Source organism: Hyla sarda, chromosome 9 (genome assembly GCF_029499605.1).
Source record: "Hyla sarda isolate aHylSar1 chromosome 9, aHylSar1.hap1, whole genome shotgun sequence".
Lineage (NCBI taxonomy): Eukaryota > Metazoa > Chordata > Amphibia > Anura > Hylidae > Hyla > Hyla sarda.
This window is the reverse complement of record NC_079197.1, coordinates 174,213,872-174,236,969: the sequence shown is the minus strand read 5'-3', so window position 1 is coordinate 174,236,969 and position 23,098 is coordinate 174,213,872. Positions and strand designations below refer to the sequence as shown.

At 45.2% G+C, this 23,098-nt stretch overlaps 1 protein-coding gene across 10 annotated transcripts in view; it reads right to left on the bottom strand.

Moving 5' to 3' along the window:
• GIPR (gastric inhibitory polypeptide receptor) overlaps positions 1–23,098 on the bottom strand; it is a 265,555-nt gene that overhangs the window by 141,844 nt on the left and 100,613 nt on the right. The window contains exon 3 of one of the 10 annotated variants that reach the window (XM_056540707.1): positions 22,309–22,387. The exons of the other annotated variants lie outside the window; for them this stretch is intronic. The gene's annotated coding sequence lies outside the window, so the exon portion shown is untranslated. The remainder of the gene's footprint in view (positions 1–22,308; positions 22,388–23,098) is intronic. 10 annotated transcript variants of the gene reach the window in all.

Here is a 23,098-nt window from a genome sequence, read left to right as displayed (position 1 = left end):
CTAATGTATCGCTACCATCATTCCTAATCTACCCATCTCACACGTGATGTATCACTCCCATCATCCCTGTCTTTAGGAGTTCAATCTCTAACCTTCCATAGGGATGTCCCGATACCCATACTGGTTTCTGTATAGGCGCCAATATCGGACATTTACAGAGTACTTCTACTCATGCAAATGTCCCCTAATACCCACAGACCATTAAAAAAAATCCCTCTTACCTTCCCGTGGGGTCTCTTTATCGTCTGCTCCATTATCCAGAGCCTGCTACACAATGATGAAAATTATAGTGTGGCAGGTCCTGCACTACTCTAGCTTGTAGGAGAAGGTCCTTCACCACGAACAGAGCGGAGGATGCAGAGGGTTCAGCACAGGAGTAGTGAGAAGGTTAGTGGGATTTTTATAATTTTAAATTATTAGAGAAAAGTACTTAATGGGCATTTACCTAATAGGAGGTACCCCCCCCCCTACCTGACTACCTAACTACTGGGGTCTTCTACCTTTATAGGGGTGATTCCCTGCTTGCCTATTTTGTGGGGGCTTCAACCTTATAGGGGGGGATTCCCTACTTAACTACTGGGGGCATATCATTTTAATTCTAAGCATCAGGGAGGGCCTCATGTTCGACTTTAACCTAAGGCTTTACAGAGTCAAGAACAGTCTCTGCTGTCACATGACATTAAAACAATAACTGTACTTGGTCTTAATAAGATGTTATTGTGACATTCCTACTTTCTATCATACACACAATGTATCACAATCCCTGATTTGGGGGAGCTAACAGTTTGATACCCTCATCTTGTACTTTGTATCATTTCCTTCATCAGGAGGTCTCCCTAGCAAAGATTTGGGTGGAGGATGCTGAGGTTTTGAACACCATGATTTATTAGTAGTAGTCCCGTATCAAAAAACGTATCCCCTATCCGCAGAAGAAGGGATAAGTGTCAGATCGTGGGGGGTCTGACAGATGGGACCCCCCGCGCTCTCCTGCCCGGCACCCCAGCTCTCTGCATGAATGAAGTGTGTTGACCACGGCACAAAGTTGTGGCCATCATGCCCCCTCTATGCGTCTCTATGGGAGAGCCGGAGATACAGAATTTGTGGTCAATCACAGGGGTCCAATCAGTCAGGCCCTTGGCTATCTGACACTTATCCCCTCTTCTGCAGATACGGGATACGTTTCTTATACTGGATAACTCATTTAACTAATAGAACAGAATCCCTAGTGGTCACATTACTGTATTGCTTCTAAGTCAGATCATGTAGATGGAGACACTAAATACAGTAGACTTTAGGTGTGAGAACAGGACATGAAAGCTTCCCAGTCAGTCGTCGTTGTCATGGGCACTCTCTGCTGGTCACTGACCGGACTCGCCCTCTTCTTGTATACACAGCCTGCTGATTACACAGTATACACCAGTTAGAGATCACAGGAGAGAAGCTGCACAAGGGGCAGAGGTAGAGGAAGTACAGACAAGAGTCAGGACAATAGAAGGAACTAAACTCCAGGCTGGAAATAGAAATGTCACTGGCAGCCCGCCCGAAAGATAACGTGTCATCCAGTGCTGTAGCCATGTATACACTGCTGGCGCATGTAGCATGTCCTGATATCCTCAGTGTGGAGGTCTTATAATCTTGCTTTAAGAGGACCAGTGGGTGGCAAAATGTTAAATCTTCTTATAAGAAAAAAGAGCCCCCATGCAAAAAAAAAAAAATCTATAAAAAATTTGCTGTGGTCACTTTACGGGAATGTTCACACCAAGTGGTTCTTGACGTGTCTCTTCTAGGCTGGTTTCACATGGGCGTATTATGGCCTGACTGTGGGTCCCACAATGACATCTGTCAGTTCCAGGCATCAGACCAGCAGCTAGGCCAGGATTTGTACCTGTAATACATGTGAAACCTTGGCCTTAGCCATATAAAGGTATAGACACAAAACCGAGGAGGCTCTGCAGTCTTCTTGCCATTATTTCCCTGGCATGGGTAAAAAACCAAAACCATAAGGCTATGTTAACACTGTGGAAAACATGGGGGGGGGGGACGACATTCTGCAAATTTACATAATCCGGTGGCTCTAGGACCACTCGGAAATGCATTTTCATACGGAACCGCAATTTCCGCTGCAGAAATTCAGCCGTGTGCATGGTCCATCAGAATACCATTGAAAACAATGGTACTCTGCTGCAACAGAATTTCTGAGAGGCTTCTTGATTTGTATGGATACGCTCCTGCTGACAATATTGGGTGATAATAAGGTTGGCATGGATTTTTAGTGATCATATAATTTTGTGGTACCCGGGTGGTGTAGTGCAGGTAGTAGTAGGGGCAGGTGGTAATAGCCCAGGGACAGATGGTAGTATAATCCCTTGTAGTGTTCGTGACGCCAGCATGTGGTTGTATGGTGTAGGGCACCGCAGACCACTAACCCAGAAACGGCATAAATTAAATGAGTCCAAAGCAGGTTTTGATGCAACTGGAACTTTATTGAAGAAGGCAGTATAACATTTCTTGAAGATAGACAACTTCCACAGAGGTGATTGTGTCCCAGGGAACCTCTCAGGCTTGCTTGGACTTGTAGTAGTAATAATGATGATGCAGGCCACTGTGCTACTGTTATGACTTTGGTGGGGACAGTAGAGACTTGACTTGTAGACATAGATGAGACTTGTAGGCTTTGGCCTATCTGTACTGGACTGGACTTGTACAGGACTGGTGCTTTACTGTCCAGGATGTGAAGTGAGAAGAAGAGAAGAGCTAGTGTTAAGACTACAGCCCTTTATATATCAGGGGGCTGGATTAAAGCCCATTGGTAGCTGGTTGCCTTTGCCTCTGGAGCTCTGGGTATCAGGTGATAACATATTACATGACTATATCACATGAAGGTCCTATACAGTTTAAACATCCTAATAACCTTTACACATAGCTTGTATTCACTGTACAATACCTATAATAAACGTACACAATTAAGATTAGGGATCGAACGATTATCTGTATGGCCGATATTATCGGCCGATAATCACGATTTTGGGCATTATTGGTATCGCAAATTACCTTGCCGATAATGGCATGCCCCCCCCCCCCCGACCCACCGCACCGCGTCGCACCCCCCACCGTAGTGCTGGGCGGTATACCGGTATGAACCGGATACCGTTTTTTTTTCTCCCACGGTATGGATTTTTGCCCATACCGCTATACCGGTCGGGCCCCTACCCCACCCTCCGAGTCAATAAAAAAAATTAAACTTACCCGTAATGGGGGTGGTCCGGGCCATCCATCCTTCCTGTAGTGTCCGATGGCATTCCGGGTGGAGGGTGAACCGGTCCGGGCTGTCCTTCTTCTCCGGGGGTCCTCTTCTCCACTCCGGGCAGGCTCCGGCCTAGTACGCTGCATAGACGCCGCTACGCCGTGACGTCAGGTGCGTCGCTGCGCACGGGCGTCACTGCGCAGCGGCGTCTATGCTGAGTTACTAGGTCGGAGCCTGCCCGGAGTGGAGAAGAGGACCCCCGGAGAAGGACAGCCCGGACCAGTTCACCCTCCACCCGGAATGCCGCCGGACACTACAGGAAGGATGGATGGCCCAGACCACCCTGACAGGTAGGGGGAGAGAAGCGGGTGGTGGCGGCGGCCTATGGCACCGTAAAAGCCACTGCAGTGCATTGATTTAAAGCTGCACCGCTTTTCCCTGTTTACCTTGCGCAGTTGATTGACAGCCAGAGCGTGCTCAGTAGAGCTACACAGGGCCCCCGCAGGCAGATGAGCCCTGTGCGTGACGTAGCTGGAGAGAGGAGGTGCATCCCTGGAGCGAGCAGACCCCGGGCTCCACCTGACTGTTGGTCCAGCTCATGGAGGAATTATAAAGGGGTACTCCAGTGAAAACCTTTTTTCTTTTAAATCAACTGTTGCCAGAAAGTTAAACATATTTGTAAATTACTTCTATTAAAAAATCTTAATCCTTCCAGTACTTATTAGCTGCTGAATGCTACAGAGGAAATTCCTTTCTTTTTGGAACACTGATGACATCACGAGCACAGTGCTCTCTGCTGACATCTCTGTCCATTTTAGCAACCGTGCATAGCAGATGTATGCAAAGGGCAGCATCGTGGCTCAGTGGTTAGCACTGCTGCCTTGCAGTGCTGTGGCCTTGGGTTCAAATCCCACTAAGGACAACAATAAATAAAGACTTATTATTATAACGTCAGCAGAGAACACTGTGCTCGTGATGTCATCAGAGAGCATTCCAAAAAGAAAAGAATTTCCTCTGTAGTATTCAGCAGCTAATAAGTACAGGAAGGATTAAGATTTTTTTAATAGAAGTCATTTACAAATCTGTTTAACTTTCCGGAGCCAGTTGATTTAAAAGAAAAAAGGTTTTCCCCGGAGTACCCCTTTAAAGCAGCCTAATTTATTTACAACAGTTTGGCAAAAATATGCTTGTGAAGCCCTAGTGCACTGTTTGTGCAGCTTCACAAGCATGTTCTTGGTGACAGTTGCACTTTAACAAAATCTTTAATCTCCGTTAACGTCGTTTTTTTAGATCCGTTAAGAATGACCCCAGTTATGTGACAATAATGGACATTTCATAATGGATTGGCCCAACGCTGATGTGAATAAAACCTTAATTGCATTAATTTTTAAAAGGATGCAACTAGAGGAAAATGGGCCACAACGAACTTCCTACAATCTACGACACCTAGATAGCGGAGTATATTTGCACACTTTTTTGCACAATATTACTTTAATCTGCTAAGGACGATATGCCCTTGCATCCTGGTACTTAAACCCTTAAGGACCGACATTTTTTACCTCAATGACCAGGCTCTTTTTTATTTGACATATATCTCTTTAAATGGTAATAACTTTAGAACGCTTTTTCTGAGCAGAGCGATTGAGTTTTTTTGTGACATATTGTACTTTATATAACTTTATATTGAACTTTATATAACTGCCATTTTTGTTGACACATGAAGCATTTTTTGTGAAAAACTTCAAAATATTGTGAAAAACTGGAAAATTTCTGGCTTTTTTTTTATGGTGTACACTGTGCGGTAAAAGTGATGTTCTATTTATTCTGTGGGTCGGTACGATTATGGCGATACCCATTTTATATGGCTTTCTATGTTCTTTTTCCTTTTCTGAGCAAAATTATTTTTCTGCCATTCATTTTCCAACAGCCGTAACTTTTATATTTTTCGTCCGACGCCATTGAGTGAGGGCTTATTTTTTGCGGGATGAGCTTTACTTTTTATTGGTATCTTTTTTGTGCTACCTGCTAGATTTTGATCTTTTTTATTCCGCTATTTGTACCAAAATTGGCGAATTTTGCGCTTTTTTTGATTTTTTTTTTATGGCGTTCACCGTGCGGGATAATTTACATTATAGTTTTATAGTACACGTCATTACAGATGTGGCAATACCTATGATGTATATGATTTGTGTCTTTGATCTTTTTTGGTGACAATACAGGGCTTTTATTGGGAAAGGGGCATTTTTGTTTTTGTTACACTTCATACTTTTATTGAAGAACTTTTTATTATATTTTTTTACTTTTTACAGGATATACTATGCTGCAATACATTTGTACTGCAGCACAGTATAACCTGATGAGCTGCAGACACTACAGCCTGTGCGATCCAGCCTCTGGCTGGATCTCACAGGCTTCTGTAGCAGGCATACAGGATTGTATCGCGCTCCCCCTGTCAACACCATAGATGCCGTGATCAGAATTGATCACGGCATCTAGGGGGTTAATGCTGCTGGGAGCGGCGCGATCGCGGCTCCAGCAGCTGCGGCGGGACTCCGGCTGTGATTAACAGCCGGGTCCCGTTGCCGTTCTCCTGCGCTGCCTGCGACAGTGCCGAAGATCACTGACGTATGCATACGTCCAAATGCGCAAACATGTCAGATGCTTGGACATATGCATACCTCCTATAGCGGCAAGGGGTTAAAGAGCATGCCCCGGTCCTGCTCCCGCAGTTTAAAGCACGCTCACGAGCTATCAACAGCTGGGACCCACGGTTAATGCCGGGATTTGCCGATCGGGCCCATGCCCGGCATTAACCCTTTTAAGTTGATTGCATTGTTTAAATACGATCTAACATTGCCGGTAGCTCAGCAGAGCTGATTGGCACATCCGCTGCAAAACTGCGGGTCCCAATCAGCTAGTGGACAGCGGGAGGGCCCTTACCTGCCTCCTCACTGTCCGATTGGGCCTCTGAAGCTCCAGCCAGCCATGGCAGACTAGAGCAGCAGAGCACCAATAACACTGATCAATGCTAAGCCAAATCTCCGCATTGAACAATGTATGCAATCCAAGATTGCATGTTATAGCACCCTAAAAAAAAAAAGAAAAAAAAAATTCATAAAAGTTAATTTATCTCTTCCCTAATAAAAGTTTGAATCACCCCCTTTTCTCATTTTTTTTAAAATAAAATAATGTAATCAAAAATAAACATGTGGTACCGCAGCATGCGTAAATGTCTGAACTATTAACCCATTAATGACCTGTGCCGTATATGCATGGTGCGGCCATGCAGCAGGTCTATGAAGCGAGCTCAGGAGCTGAGCTTGCTTCATAATCTTTCGGTCCCGGCTGCTATCTGCAGCCAGGACTCACGGCTAATGCCGGACACCGGCAATTGGGCTAATGCCCGGCACTGATTGTGGCGTATAAAATTCTAAATAAAACACTCCTGGCAGCTCAGTGGAGCTGAGAGGATGGCGGGAGGGCCCTTACCTGCCTCCTCGCTGTCCGATTGATTCTCCAAGGCTCCAGTCAGCCTCAGCAGGTTGGAGCAATGGAGTACTGATAACACTAATCAATGCTACGATATAGCATAGCATTCAACAGTGTATGCAATCTAATTATTGCATGTAATAGTCCCCTATGGGGACTAAAAAATTGTGTAAAAAAGAAAAATAGTTAATAAATATAATTTTCATCATAGGTATACCTCAACAATGAGAGACAGAATGAGGGAAAAAAAACATAAAATCACATTGTCTGATTTTTAACCTCTTAAGGACCAAAGACGTACCGGTACGTCCTGAGTCCTAAAAACGTGGCACTGATCGCGGTTCATCGCGCTATTAACCCTTTAGACACGGTGTTCAAAGTTGAGTGCCGCATCTAAAGTGAAACTAAAACGTTGCCGGCTAGCTCAGGGGGCTGTTCGGGATCGCCGCAGCGAAATCGCGGCATCCCGTACAGCGGAGACACAGCAGGAGGGTCCCTTACCTTGCCTCCTGGTGTCCGATCACCGAATGACTGCTCAGTGCCTGAGATCCAGGCATGAGCAGTCAAGCGGCAGAATGATTGATTAATGGTTTCCTATGAGAAACCATTGAACAATGTAAAAGATCAGGGTGTGCAGTGTTATAGGTCCCTATGGGATAACAATGATCAGTGTGTGCAGTGTTATAGGTCCCTATGGGATAACAATGATCAATGTGTGCAGTGTTATAGGTCCCTATGGGATAACAATGATCAGTGTGTGCAGTGTTATAGGTCCCTATGGGAGCTATAACATTGCAAAAAAAAAAGTGAAAGAAAAAAGTGAATAAAGATCATTTAACCCTTTCCCTATTAAAAGTTTGAATCACCCCCCTTTTCCCATTTAAAAAAAAAAACTGTGTAAATAAAAATAAACATGTGGTATTGCTGTGTGCGGACATGTCCGAATTATAAAAATATATTGTCAATTAAACCGCAAGGTCAATGGCGTACGCGCAAAAAAATTCCAAAGTCCAAGATAGCGTATTTTTGGTCACTTTTTATATCATGAAAAAATGTATAAAAAGGGATCAAAAAGTCCGATCAATACAAAAATGGTACCGCTAAAAACTTCAGATCACAGTGCACAAAATGAGCCCTCAAACCACCCCATATGCGAAAAAATAAAAAAGTTATAGGGGCCAGAAGATGACAATTTTAAACGTATAATTTTGGTATGGACCTACAGAAGAAGGTGCAAAATTGAAAGAGTTTTAATTTTTTTAAAAGTAAGGAGGGGAAAAAACGAAAGTGCAAAAACGGAAAAACCCCTGGTCCTCTAAGGGAGGGGGTTAAAGAATTTAGTTGAAAATTATGATGCAAAATAAGTATTTGGTCACAATTGGATTACAAACAAGCACTCACAGACCTGTAATTTCTTCTTTAAGAGTCTCCTCTGTCCTCCACTCGTTACCTGTATTAATGGCTCCTGTTTGAACTTATCAGTATAAAAGACACCTGTCCACAACCTCAAACAGTCACACTCCAAACTCCACTGTAGCCAAGACCAAAGAGCTGTTGAAGGACACCAGAAACAAAATTGTAGACCTGCACAAGGCTGGGAAGACTAAATATGCAATAGGCAAGCAGCTTGGTGTGAAGAAATCAATTGTGGGAGCAATTATTAGAAAATGGAAGACATACAAGACCACTGATAATCTCCCTCGATCTGGGGCTCCACGCAAGATCTCACCCCATGGTGTCAAAATTATCACAAGATCGGTGAGCAAAAATCCCAGAACCACAAAGGGGGACCTAGTGAACGACCTGCAGAGAGCTGGGACCAAATAACAAAAGATACCATCAGTAACAGACTACGCCACCAGGGACTAAAATCATGCAGTGTCAGATGTGTCCCCCTGCTTAAGCCAGTACATGTCCGGGCCCGTCTGAAGTTTGCTAGAGAGAATTTGGATGATCCAGAAGAGGATTGGGAGTATGTCATATGGTCAGGTGAAACCAAAGTAGAACTTTTTGGTAACAACTCAACTCATCGTGTTTGGAGAAGAAAGAATGCAGAGTTGCATCCAAAGAACACCATACTTGCTGTGAAGCATGGGGGTAGAAACATCATCTTTTGGGGCTGTTTTTCTGCTAAGGGACCAGGACGACTGATCTGTGTAAAGGAAAGAATGATTGGGCCCATGTATCGTGAGATTTTGAGTAAAAACCTTCTTCCATCAGCAAGGGCAGTGAAGGTGAAATATGGCTGGGTCTTTCAGCATGACAATGATCCCAAAAACACTGCTTGGGCAATGAAGTCTCCACGGTGTTCAAAGTCCTTGTTGCCCAGCGACAGCCCCAAAACATCACTGCTCTAGAGGAGATCTGCATGGAGGAATGTGCCAAAATACCAGCAACAGTGAGTGAAAACCTTGTGAAGACTTAAAGAAAATGTTTGTTATATCCCCTTTGTTGGCAATGACAACAAAGTATTAAGATGAACGTTTGTTATTGACCAAATACCTATTTTCCACCATAATTTGCAAATAAATTCTTTAAAAATCAGACAATGTGATTTTATTGATTTTTTTTTTTCTCATTCTGTCTCTCATAGATGAGGTTATAACCTATGATGACAATTACAGCCTCTCATCTTTTTAAGTGGGAGAACTTGCACAATTGGTGGTTGACTTAAATACTTTTTTGCCCCGCTGTAAGTTTGGTATTATTTTACCAAAAAGTGCACTGTGGAAGCCCACGAAAGTTACAAAATGGCAATTTTTTTCTTCAATTTTGCCCCACTATTTTTTTTTCACCATAGATTTTGTGGTGAAATGATTGTCATTACAAAGTACAATTGGTGGCGCCAAAAACAAGCCCTCATATAGGTGTGTTTTTAGAAGGTGAGGTGGAAAATATCAAAGTGCAAAAATGAAAAAAAAAAAAACAAACATCGTATCCTTAAGGGGTTAAAATATGTGTCCAGAATTGTGCATTTTTTCAGAAAAAATTTAATAAAAACGATCAAAAAGTCCCATAAAAAAATGGTACTGAAAACGATTATGGCACAAAAAAAATTAGCCCTCATACATCACCATATGCGGAAAATTAAAGTTATAGGGGTTAGAAGATGACAATTTTAAACATACTCATTTTGGTGCATGTAGTTAAAAAAATTTTTTTTAAAGTAGTAAAATAAAATAAAACTTGTATAAATTGTGCATCCTTGTAATCGTATGGACCTACAGAATAAAGATAAGGTGTCATTTTTACCAAACACTACGAAGAAACAGAAATCTCCTAAAAGTTACAAAATTTGACACCGCATTTGACACTGTGGATAAGTCTGGACATGCTGGGAGTTGTAGTTTTGCAACAGCTGGAGGTCAACAATTTAGAGATCACTGCCCTAAGGGTATGGCAACACATCGCAGAAATGCTAAATCATGTGGATTTTCACTGTACATTTTGGTGCAAGAAGACGCTGACAGCTACCAGAGCGAACATAGAGATCGGGGACATGATAAAGGACATTTTCTGCTGCTGGTTGTCTGAAGGGGAAGCAGGGAGGGAGTCTGTGGAGAAATGTTCCCCTGATCTGAAGGCTCGTGTAGGGTTTGCAGAGAACTGTGTCCAGGCACAGCAAGGCTTCAAAATAGTCAGACTGCACACCCCCGCCCCCCCCCCCCAACAACCAATAGTATTTGACGGGAGTGCGAGTCTCAGCCAATCACAGTGGCTATGCTGACTCAGCATTTCTCATCAGCTGCTTGGGAACATTTCTCTTCAGGGAACAGTTTTCTTCAGTACACTGGCAGTCACTGACTGCAGAGGATGCTCCCTGTAGCTCTGTGTGTCCGCTCGTAGTGGCAGATTTCCTACACAAAGCTACCCGGCCGCAGCAGGGAGCTCGCTCTGCAGTTGCTCTGTTACTACCAGCAGTGCATCCACAGCATCAAGTTTCAAAAACGCTGCAGATGCACTGTGTGTGACCCTACCCTAATGCTAGGTTTTCACACAGGTTTTTTTCTGGCATATTTTGGAAGAAATAATGAGAAAATGAAATCCATAAAATCACAATGTTAGATTTTGAAAGAATTTATTTCTAATAATTGCTCCCACAGTTGATTTCTTCACATCAAGCTGCTTCAGTCTTCCCAGCTTGGTGGAGGTCTACAATTTTGTTTCTGGTGTCCTTCGACGGCTCTTTGGTTTTGGCTATAGTGGAGTTTGGAGTGTGACTGTTTGCGGTTGTGGACAGGTGTCTTTTATACTGATAATAAGTTCAAACAGGAGCCATTAATACAGGTAACGAGTGGAGGACAGAGGAGACTCTTAATGAAGAAGTTACAGGCTGTGAGAGCCAGAAATCTTGCTTGTTTGTAGGTGACCAAATACTTATTTTCCACCATAATTTTTTCTCATTATGTCTCTCATAGTTGAGGTATACCTATGATGAAGATTACAGGCGCCTCTCATCTTTTTCAGTGGGAGAACTTGCACAATTGGTGGCTGACTAAATACTTTTTTACCCCACTGTAAGTCCTTCCTTTATATTTCCCATCCCTTTTGAATACACTTCTGGCTTTGGCTCAAAAACTGCAGTGGTAGTTTTTCCAGAAAGCACACAGCCTTTTAAGCCAGTAAACCCCTTAAAACATATTGAACAAAATTGTGCACAAACTATGATAAATCCCCCCAAATATAGGTCGAGTTTAAAAAGAGCTTTCCATTTAGTTTTGGTAGGCGCTTTCTGATTCAACAACTGCATAGCTATGGCCCACAAAAAGAATGAGCCAGTAGCCAAAGCGAGGGGCCCTACTCCTATGGCTCTTTAAAATAGGATATTTTCCTGTCTGGTATAGTCTCACAGGTGAAGAGTAAAAGGCTGGGTAAAGCTTGTTTTTAATCACTAGGAATAAATACAGATGGGAATGTGGTAGCCCTTGGGGGTAATAGTAGTTGGGGTATTGTTATGGTAGATGAGGGGTTAAAGTTAACCCTGTAGTTCGTGACGCCAGGCTGAGGGCTAGTATGCTGAGGTAATTCTCCGGCCTATCGCCGCCCTTCCCAGTAACGATAGGTGCATGCATAAAATGACTGAGGTCCACAAGGTAGTTGAACTTGCATAACTTTACTTAAAGGCTTGTGGTACATCCAATGAACAGTAACAGTCTCGTTAATACAGTCTCTATACAGTTCAATGACTGACAGTTGTTGCGGACCTTGACTTCTGATACAAGTCTCTGAATTTAGGGTAATTTGCGAAGATTCGTCCGGATTTAGGGGATAGATAAGGTCCGGTGATCTTGCAGAGTGCTTAGGGATTGATACACTCGCGATTCTGAATAGATCAGGCGTTGCCGCAAGGCTCGGGCCTAACTCACTGCGGAAGATAGCTGCGCAGATCCTGCTCGTTTGACAGCCCGGGAACGAGAGAGAGAGCAATGGCCGCCGCTCCCTTATATGGGCAGGGGCAGGGCCGTTTTGGATTGGTCCGAGTAACTGTCACTCACTGTAACAGGGAGTGATGGGAGAAATACGTCATAGGGACCTCCGAAGGTCCTTAAGCAATAAACCACAGAGTTCACCCTGATCACGTGACCCGCAGGTCCTGCTACACTATGTAGAGGTAATTAACCAATGATATACATTTGTACAATCCTATATATATAAATCCTAAATAATTACTAGATAACTAATACCTAAATGAGAGGTGACTAGGGGTGGACTAGACAATAAGGACCCCCATGTCCTAGGGACTCTGGCTATGGGGACCTATACACACGGGTACCGGATAGGATGCAGTACCGGGACACCACAGGAAGATAGAGCCTTTGTTGATTGATCATCAGTCAATTAAGTAAGTATCATCATTTACCATTTGTCCTCCACGGGTTGGGGTTGACCTTGCAATTTGCCCCTGTATGATGCAAATTTCCCTTACTCCCTACCAATTGGACTAGTAGGACAGCAGAATAATTAATGAGCTCAACAAGTAATAAAGAAATCAAGCAATTAAAACCTCCTATAAAGAGGATGGTCACCCCCAGCCCACTGTGTTTTTTTTTTTTATGTCCTCCAGACAGGAGGCTGGCGGTGTTCTCCTCTGAGATGAGGGGGGATTTTGTTATTTTCTCCCCTTTACCTTTTCTTTTTATCTTTATTCTTGTGTACACGTTCCTGTCTAAGTCCAGCCGGCTTCTCCAGGGATCCCTGCCCCTGCAGTCTTGTCTTCAGCAAATTCAGACAGATATCAACCAAGGAGTCTCCCAGGATAATATTCAGAATTCTAGAAGTCTGTCATTTCGGTAACTGACTACCGGTGAGATGCAGCTCCCCATCAGTTTCAGCTGATCGCAGGCCCTTGTGAATGAAGCCCTGGGCAGAGGACAACTCATCGAAGTATAACTTCTCATTAAGAGGTTCAGTAATGGGGCCAAAAGACTCAAGCCTATTATTTAGAAACCCATTCCTCAATGGGATTTGCTACATTTGGACCCTTCACAAAGTTCTTTCAAGATTGGGTCCTCTTAAGATTCATTGCAACTTTTACACCAAAAGTTTCCTCCTTCAAGAATCTAAACCAGGTCATTTCTTAACAAGTTCTAGCTCCTCATCCTTCCTCTTCTAAATAACAGAGTCTGCATACTCTGGATGTGTTGACATGCCTCAGTAACTATGTAGACAGATCCCAGGAAGGTCAAAAATCTTCTGGCCCTTTATGACGAGAATTCCAAAGGCCGGAAGGCATCCAAACCCACCATCAGCAGATGAATTAAGAAGGCAATTAGAGAAGCCTTTGTCTTTCAGGCTCTGGATCCTCCAGATTTCTTAAGAGCTCACTTCCTCCTTTGGTTAGAGATTGCTGTACCTTGAACTTAACTGCAGCCTCCTGGAGCTCTGAATCTACCTTTCTCTCTCATTACAGGATGCTAAGGTGTCAGAGTATTTAGCTTTTGGGCAAAATGTGTTGAGTTCTTATTATAGTGATCATAATATAATACATTATAACTTGTTCTTCCATAATGGAATCTCTCGAGGGGCCACAAAAACAATGAACTGTAGGAAGGCAAAGTTTGATCAACTCAGAGAATTTAAATTGGGCTAATTTTATTTTTACGTTTTCCTTTTTTTCCTCCTCGCCTTCAAAAAAATCATAACTATTTTATATTTTCATCCACAGACTAGTATGAGGGCTTGTTTTTTGCACGACCAGTTGTCCGTTGTAATGCCATCACTCACTTTACCATAAAATGTAAAAAATACTATTTGTGTGGGGAAATAAAAAAGAAAACAGCAATTTTGAAAATTTTGGAAGGTTTCGTTTTCACGCCATACAATTTCCGGTAAAAATGACATGTGTTCTTTATTCTTTGGGTCAATATGATTAAAATGATACCCATGATTACATACTTTTCCATTACTGTTGGGCTTAAAAAAAACTTTTTAAATCGCAAACTTTTTAACCTTTTTAAACTTTTAGTACATTTAAAATCCCCCTATTTTGAAGACCTATAACTTTTTCATTTTTACGTATCAGCAGCGGTATGAGGGCTCATTTTTTGCACCGTGGTCTGTGCTTTTTATTAATACCATATTTGCTAATATAAAACTTTTAATACATTTTTATAAATTTTTGGGGGAATAAAATGTTATAAAAAAGCAGCAATTTTTTAATTTTTTTTTTACGTTCACGCCGTTCACCGTATGGTATCTTTAACATTATATTTTAATAGTTCGGATATTTACGCACACGGTGATACCAAATATGTATATCAAATTATTTTATTTTTTTTTACACTTTTTGGGGGTGAAACAGGGAAAATGGGACAATTTACGTTTTTATTGGGGGAGGTTTTTTTTTCAATTTTTAAAAAAAAAATTTTTTACTTTTATTTTACACTTTAATAGTCCCCATAGGGGACTATTTACAGCAATCATTTGATTGCTAATACTGTTCAGTGCTATGCATAGGGCATAGCACTGATCAGTATTATCAGTCATCTTCTGCTCTGGTATGCTCGATCGCAGACCAGAGCAGAAGCCCCGTGGAAGGCAGCGGAGGCAGGTGTGGGGACCTCCGTCTGCCATCCTGGATGATCGAATTGCCGCGGCAACGCTGCAGGTGTGTTACGCCGAGCGCTCCGGGTCCCCGCTCCTCCCCGGAGCGCTCGCTTCACTCTCCCCGCTGCAGCGCTCCGGTCACGTCCTCTGACCCGGGGCGCTGCGATTCCGCTGCCAGCCGGGATGCGATTCGCGATGCGGGTAGCGCCCGCTCGCGATGCGCACCCCGGCTTCCCTACCTGACTCGCTCTCCGTCTGTTCTGTCCCGGCGCGCGCGGCCCCGCTCCCTAGGGCGCGCGCGCGCCGGGTCTCTGCGATTTAAAGGGCCACTGCGCCGCTGATTGGCGCAGTGGTTCCAATTAGTGTGTTCACCTGTGCACTTCCCTATATCACCTCACTTCCCCTGCACTCCCTTGCCGGATCTTGTTGCCATTGTGCCAGTGAAAGCGTTCCTTGTGTGTTCCTAGCCTGTGTTCCAGACCTTCTGCCGTTGCCCCTGACTACGATCCTTGCTGCCTGCCCCGACCTTCTGCTACGTCCGACCTTGCTTCTGCCTACTCCCTTGTACCGCGCCTATCTTCAGCAGCCAGAGAGGTGAGCCGTTGCTAGTGGATACGACCTGGTCACTACCGCCGCAGCAAGACCATCCCGCTTTGCGGCGGGCTCTGGTGAAAACCAGTAGTGGCTTAGAACCGGTCCACTAGCACGGTCCACGCCAATCCCTCTCTGGCACAGAGGATCCACTACCTGCCAGCCGGCATCGTGACAGTAGATCCGGCCATGGATCCCGCTGAAGTTCCTCTGCCAGTTGTCGCTGACCTCACCACGGTGGTCGCCCAGCAGTCACAACAGATAGCGCAACAAGGCCAACAGCTGTCTCAACTGACCGTTATGCTACAACAGTTACTACCACAGCTTCAGCAGTCATCTCCTCCGCCAGCTCCTGCACCTCCTCCGCAGCGAGTGGCCGCTCCTGGGATACGCTTATCCTTGCCGGATAAATTTGATGGGGACTCTAAGTTTTGCCGTGGCTTTCTTTCCCAATGTTCCCTGCATCTGGAGATGATGTCGGACCTGTTTCCCACTGAAAGGTCTAAGGTGGCTTTCGTAGTCAGCCTTCTGTCCGGAAAAGCTCTGTCATGGGCCACACCGCTCTGGGACCGCAATGACCCCGTCACTGCCTCTGTACACTCCTTCTTCTCGGAAATCCGAAGTGTCTTTGAGGAACCTGCCCGAGCCTCTTCTGCTGAGACTGCCCTGTTGAACCTGGTCCAGGGTAATTCTTCCGTTGGCGAGTATGCCGTACAATTCCGTACTCTTGCTTCAGAATTGTCCTGGAATAATGAGGCCCTCTGCGCGACCTTCAAAAAAGGCCTATCCAGCAACATTAAAGATGTTCTGGCCGCACGAGAAATTCCTGCTAATCTACATGAACTTATTCACCTAGCCACTCGCATTGACATGCGTTTTTCCGAAAGGCGTCAGGAACTCCGCCAAGATATGGACTCTGTTCGCACGAGGCGTTTCTTCTCCTCGGCTCCTCTCTCCTCTGGTCCCCTGCAATCTGTTCCTGTGCCTCCCGCCGTGGAGGCTATGCAGGTCGACCGGTCTCGCCTGACACCTCAAGAGAGGACACGACGCCGTATGGAGAACCTCTGCCTGTACTGTGCTAGTACCGAACACTTCCTGAGGGATTGTCCTATCCGTCCTCCCCGCCTGGAAAGACGTACGCTGACTCCGCACAAAGGTGAGACAGTCCTTGATGTCTACTCTGCTTCTCCACGTCTTACTGTGCCTGTGCGGATGTCTGCCTCTGCCTTCTCCTTCTCTACAGTGGCCTTCTTGGACTCTGGATCTGCAGGAAATTTTATTTTGGCCTCTCTCGTCAACAAGTTCAACATCCCCGTGACCAGTCTCGCCAGACCCCTCTACATCAATTGTGTAAATAATGAAAGATTGGACTGTACCATACGTTTCCGCACGGAGCCCCTTCTTATGAGCATCGGATCTCATCATGAGAGGATTGAACTTTTGGTCCTCCCCAATTGCACCTCGGAAATTCTCCTTGGACTTCCCTGGCTTCAACTTCATTCCCCAACCCTGGATTGGTCCACTGGGGAGATCAAGAGTTGGGGGTCCTCTTGTTCCAAGAACTGTCTAAAACCGGTTCCCAGTAACCCTGGCTGTAACTCTGTGGTTCCTCCAGTAACCGGTCTCCCTAAGGCCTATATGGACTTCGCGGATGTTTTCTGCAAAAAACAAGCTGAGACTCTACCTCCTCACAGGCCTTATGATTGCCCTATCGACCTCCTCCCGGGCACTACTCCACCCCGGGGCAGAATTTATCCTCTCTCTGCTCCAGAGACTCTTGCCATGTCCGAATACGTCCAGGAGAATCTAAAAAAGGGCTTTATCCGTAAATCCTCCTCTCCTGCCGGAGCCGGATTTTTCTTTGTGTCCAAAAAAGATGGCTCCCTACGTCCTTGCATTGACTACCGCGGTCTTAATAAAATCACGGTTAAGAACCGCTACCCCTTACCCCTCATCTCTGAACTCTTTGATCGCCTCCAAGGTGCCCACATCTTTACTAAATTGGACTTAAGAGGCGCCTATAACCTCATCCGCATCAGAGAGGGGGACGAGTGGAAAACGGCATTTAACACCAGAGATGGACACTTTGAGTATCTGGTCATGCCCTTTGGCCTGTGCAACGCCCCTGCTGTCTTCCAAGACTTTGTCAATGAAATTTTTCGTGATCTGTTATACTCCTGTGTTGTTGTATATCTGGACGACATCCTAATTTTTTCTGCCAATCTAGAAGAACACCGCCAGCATGTCCGTATGGTTCTTCAGAGACTTCGTGACAACCAACTCTATGCCAAAATTGAGAAATGTCTGTTTGAATGCCAATCTCTTCCTTTTCTAGGATATTTGGTCTCTGGCCAGGGACTACAGATGGATCCAGACAAACTCTCTGCCGTCTTAGATTGGCCACGCCCCTCCGGACTCCGTGCTATCCAACGCTTTTTGGGGTTCGCCAATTATTACAGGCAATTTATTCCACATTTTTCTACCATTGTGGCTCCTATCGTGGCTTTAACCAAAAAAAATGCTGATCCCAAGTCCTGGCCTCCTCAAGCGGAAGACGCCTTTAAACGACTCAAGTCTGCCTTTTCTTCGGCTCCCGTCCTCTCCAGACCTGACCCTTCCAAACCCTTCCTATTGGAGGTTGATGCCTCCTCAGTGGGAGCTGGAGCTGTTCTTCTACAAAAAAATTCTTCCGGGCATGCTGTCACTTGTGGTTTTTTCTCTAGGACCTTCTCTCCAGCGGAGAGGAACTACTCCATCGGGGATCGAGAGCTTCTAGCCATTAAATTAGCACTTGAGGAATGGAGGCATCTGCTGGAGGGATCAAGTTCTCCTGTTATTATCTACACCGACCACAAGAACCTCTCCTACCTCCAGTCTGCCCAACGGCTGAATCCTCGCCAGGCCCGGTGGTCTCTGTTCTTTGCCCGATTTAATTTTGAGATTCACTTTCGTCCTGCCGATAAGAACATTAGGGCCGATGCTCTCTCTCGTTCCTCGGATGCCTCAGAAGTTGAACTCTCTCCGCAACACATCATTCCACCTGACTGCCTGATCTCCACTTCTCCTGCCTCCATCAGGCAGACTCCTCCAGGAAAGACCTTTGTTTCTCCTCGCCAACGCCTCGGAATCCTCAAATGGGGTCACTCCTCCCATCTCGCAGGTCATGCGGGTATCAAGAAATCTGTGCAACTCATCTCCCGCTTCTATTGGTGGCCGACTCTGGAGACGGATGTTGTGGACTTTGTGCGAGCCTGCACTATCTGTGCCCGGGATAAGACTCCTCGCCAGAAGCCCGCTGGTTTTCTTCATCCTCTGCCTGTCCCCGAACAGCCTTGGTCTCTGATTGGTATGGATTTTATTACTGATTTACCCCCTTCCCGTGGCAACACTGTTATTTGGGTGGTCGTTGATCGATTCTCCAAAATGGCACATTTCATCCCTCTTCCTGGTCTTCCTTCTGCGCCTCAGTTGGCTAAACAATTTTTTGTACACATTTTTCGTCTTCACGGATTGCCTACGCAGACTGTCTCGGATAGAGGCGTCCAATTCGTGTCTAAATTCTGGAGGGCTCTCTGTAAACAACTCAAGATTAAATTAAATTTTTCTTCTGCATATCATCCCCAGTCCAATGGACAAGTAGAAAGAATTAACCAGATCTTGGGTGATTATTTGCGACATTTTGTTTCCTCCCGCCAGGATGACTGGGCAGATCTCCTCCCATGGGCCGAATTCTCGTATAACTTCAGGGTCTCTGAGTCTTCCTCCAAATCCCCATTTTTCGTGGTGTACGGCCGTCACCCTCTTCCCCCCCTCCCTACTCCCTTGCCCTCTGGTCTGCCCGCTGTGGATGAAATTTCTCGTGACCTTTCCATCATTTGGAGAGAGACCCAAAATTCTCTCTTACAGGCTTCATCACGCATGAAGAAGTTCGCGGATAAGAAAAGAAGAGCTCCTCCCGTTTTTTCCCCTGGAGACAAGGTATGGCTCTCCGCTAAATATGTCCGCTTCCGTGTCCCTAGCTACAAGTTGGGACCACGCTATCTTGGTCCTTTCAAAATTTTGTGTCAAATTAACCCTGTCTCTTATAAACTTCTTCTTCCTCCTTCTCTTCGTATCCCTAATGCCTTTCACGTCTCTCTTCTCAAACCACTCATCCTCAACCGTTTTTCTCCCAAATCTGTTCCTCCCACTCCTGTTTCCGGCTCCTCGGACATCTTCTCGGTCAAAGAAATCTTAGCTGCCAAAAAGGTCAGAGGAAAAAATTTTTTTTTAGTGGACTGGGAGGGTTGTGGTCCTGAAGAGAGATCCTGGGAACCTGAGGACAACATCCTAGACAAAAGTCTGCTCCTCAGGTTCTCAGGCTCTAAGAAGAGGGGGAGACCCAAGGGGGGGGGTACTGTTACGCCGAGCGCTCCGGGTCCCCGCTCCTCCCCGGAGCGCTCGCTTCACTCTCCCCGCTGCAGCGCTCCGGTCACGTCCTCTGACCCGGGGCGCTGCGATTCCGCTGCCAGCCGGGATGCGATTCGCGATGCGGGTAGCGCCCGCTCGCGATGCGCACCCCGGCTTCCCTACCTGACTCGCTCTCCGTCTGTTCTGTCCCGGCGCGCGCGGCCCCGCTCCCTAGGGCGCGCGCGCGCCGGGTCTCTGCGATTTAAAGGGCCACTGCGCCGCTGATTGGCGCAGTGGTTCCAATTAGTGTGTTCACCTGTGCACTTCCCTATATCACCTCACTTCCCCTGCACTCCCTTGCCGGATCTTGTTGCCATTGTGCCAGTGAAAGCGTTCCTTGTGTGTTCCTAGCCTGTGTTCCAGACCTTCTGCCGTTGCCCCTGACTACGATCCTTGCTGCCTGCCCCGACCTTCTGCTACGTCCGACCTTGCTTCTGCCTACTCCCTTGTACCGCGCCTATCTTCAGCAGCCAGAGAGGTGAGCCGTTGCTAGTGGATACGACCTGGTCACTACCGCCGCAGCAAGACCATCCCGCTTTGCGGCGGGCTCTGGTGAAAACCAGTAGTGGCTTAGAACCGGTCCACTAGCACGGTCCACGCCAATCCCTCTCTGGCACAGAGGATCCACTACCTGCCAGCCGGCATCGTGACAAGGTGATCCGATTATCCATTTTAGTGACCGCAATGCTGCAGACGCCGTGATCTGTATTGATCACGGCATCTGAGGGGTTAATGGCGGACATCCGCGTGATCGCAGATGTCGGCCATTACTAGCGGGTCTCTGGCTGCTATCAGCAGCTGGGACCTGCCGCGCATGACCCGAGCATCGCTCCGATGCTCGCGGTTATGTATAGGATGTAAATGTACGTCCTGGTGCACTAAGTACCACCTCACCAGGACGTACATTTACGTCCTGCATCGTTAAGGGGTTAAAATTATCTTAAATTCTCACTGTAAGATATATATATAACTTATGGGAATAAAAGGGTCAGAAATAAAAGAAACCAATATGGATGAATAAAAATGTTAAGGGGGCAATAAATTACAAAAATAAATTATTTAAACTACTAAAACAGGACGGCAGTGAAAAAGCTTTAAAAAGCTATAGAGAAAAATGTAAAATGTGTAAAAAAAACTGAAAAAGCCGCAAATATAGACACAGAAAGACTCAATGCCAAAGAGAGTAAAACTAACCCCAAAATGTTGTTTAATTATATAAAAAGCAAAAAGGTTAGAAATGAAAGTGTTGATCCTTTAAAAAATCATGAGGAAAAAATTATAAATGGGATCAGGAAACAGCAAATATATTAAACACATTATTCTACACTGTATTCACCGAGGAAAATGAAATGCCAGGTAAAATACAGCGTGATAAGGTAAACTCCCCAGTAGAGCTGGGCGGTATGACCAAAAATGTGTATCACGGTATTTTTGTAAGTTATGGCGGTTCCATGGTATTTAACAGTATTTTCCACCCCCACCCCCATCATGTGACCCGTGGGCACTGCTTCTCAGTGTTTATCAGCGCTGTGCTGTCCTCCACATCAGGCAACTAATCACGTTACCCGCAAGTGCTGCTCTCCTCGTCCTCCTGTGAGTTGCGGGCCGCTGGCGCTGGAACTCTGTACTGTACTACATATTCCTGTTCCCATGCTGCAAAAATAAAAAAGAATAAACTTTAACTCACCTTCCTATGTCCCCCCGTTGCTCCGGCAATGGCCTCATGCTCCTTACATGACAGTGCTCTGAGTTTATCACCGACTGAGGCGGGACATCGCTGCGGCGGTGATAGGCTGATGGCTCTGTGATGTTCCCATCCCCAGTGTGAGGCCTTTCCCGGAGCAATGGGGGAACGTAGGAAGGTGAGATAAAGTTTATTTTGTTTATTTTTGCAGCCGGGGAAAAGGAATATGTAGTACAGAACAGAGTTCCAGCGCCAGTGGCCCGCAACTCACAGGAGGACAAGGAGAGCAGCGCTTGCGGGTGACATATGATTGTTTCCCCGATGTGGGGGACAGCGCAGTGCTGGGCTGATAATTCATTGGGGGGGGGAGAAGCAGAACAGCACCCGCGGGTCACATATGATTAGTTCACTGATGTGGGGACAGCGCGCTGCGGCTGATAATTCATTCATTCGAGGGGGAGGAGGGGCCCAACCGGTATTGCGGTATGGGAAAAATGCATATCGTGCAGGAAAAGATGGCTTTCACCCCCGTGTATTAAAGGAATTAAGTAATGTAATAGACAGACCCCTATTTTTAATATTCAGGGACTCTATAGTAACAGGCACTGTTCCCTAGGACTGGCGCATGGCAAATGTAGTGCCAATATTTAAAAGGCGCTTCATATCTGCAGGGTCCCGGTCACTATCAGCAACCAGGACTTGCGGCTAATGCTGAACATCGCCGATCGGGCTGATGTCCAGTATTAACCCTTTAGACGCAGTGATCAAAGTTGATTGCGGCGTCTAAAACTGGAGAAATCCATACCTGCTAGCTCAGCAGAGCTGTTCTGGACTGCTGCGGTGAAATCGCGGCATCCCGAACAGCTGAGAGGACAGTGTCTTACCTGTAAATAAAAACACAAATATGTGGTATCGTCACGTCCGTAAATGTCCGAACCATAAAAATATATAGTTAATTAAAGCACACGGTCAATGGCGTACGCGCAAAAAATTCCAAAGTCCAAAATAACTTTTTACACCATTAAAAAAAAATGACAAAAAGCGATCAAAAAGTCCGATCAAAACAAAAATGGTACCGATAAAAACTTCAGATCATGGCACAAAAAATTAGCCCTCATACCACCCCGTTTGCGGAAAAATAAAAAGCTATAGGGGTCAGAAGATGACAATTTTAAACGTATTCATTTTCATGCATGTAGTTATGATTTATTTTCAGAAGTAATACAAAATCAAACCTATATGAGTAGGATATTATTTTAATCGTATGGACCTTCAGAATAAAGATAAGGTGTCATTTTTACCGAAAAATTTACAGCGTAGAAACGGAAGCCCCCAAAAGTTACTAAATGTTGTTTTTTCTTCAATTTTGTTGCACAATTATTTTTTTTCCCAGTTTCGCCGTATATACTAATATTATATAATATTAATATACTAATTAATGAACTTAAAAGAAAAAACATGGAGTTCCTTATTAAGAAATTTTTATAGAAAATTATTTTATTGGAGGTTTATACTAAAAGTAGACCTAAAAACATGTACACATACTGTATATAATAATATGTTAGGGAGAATTACAGCACCAAGAAAATAGCTAG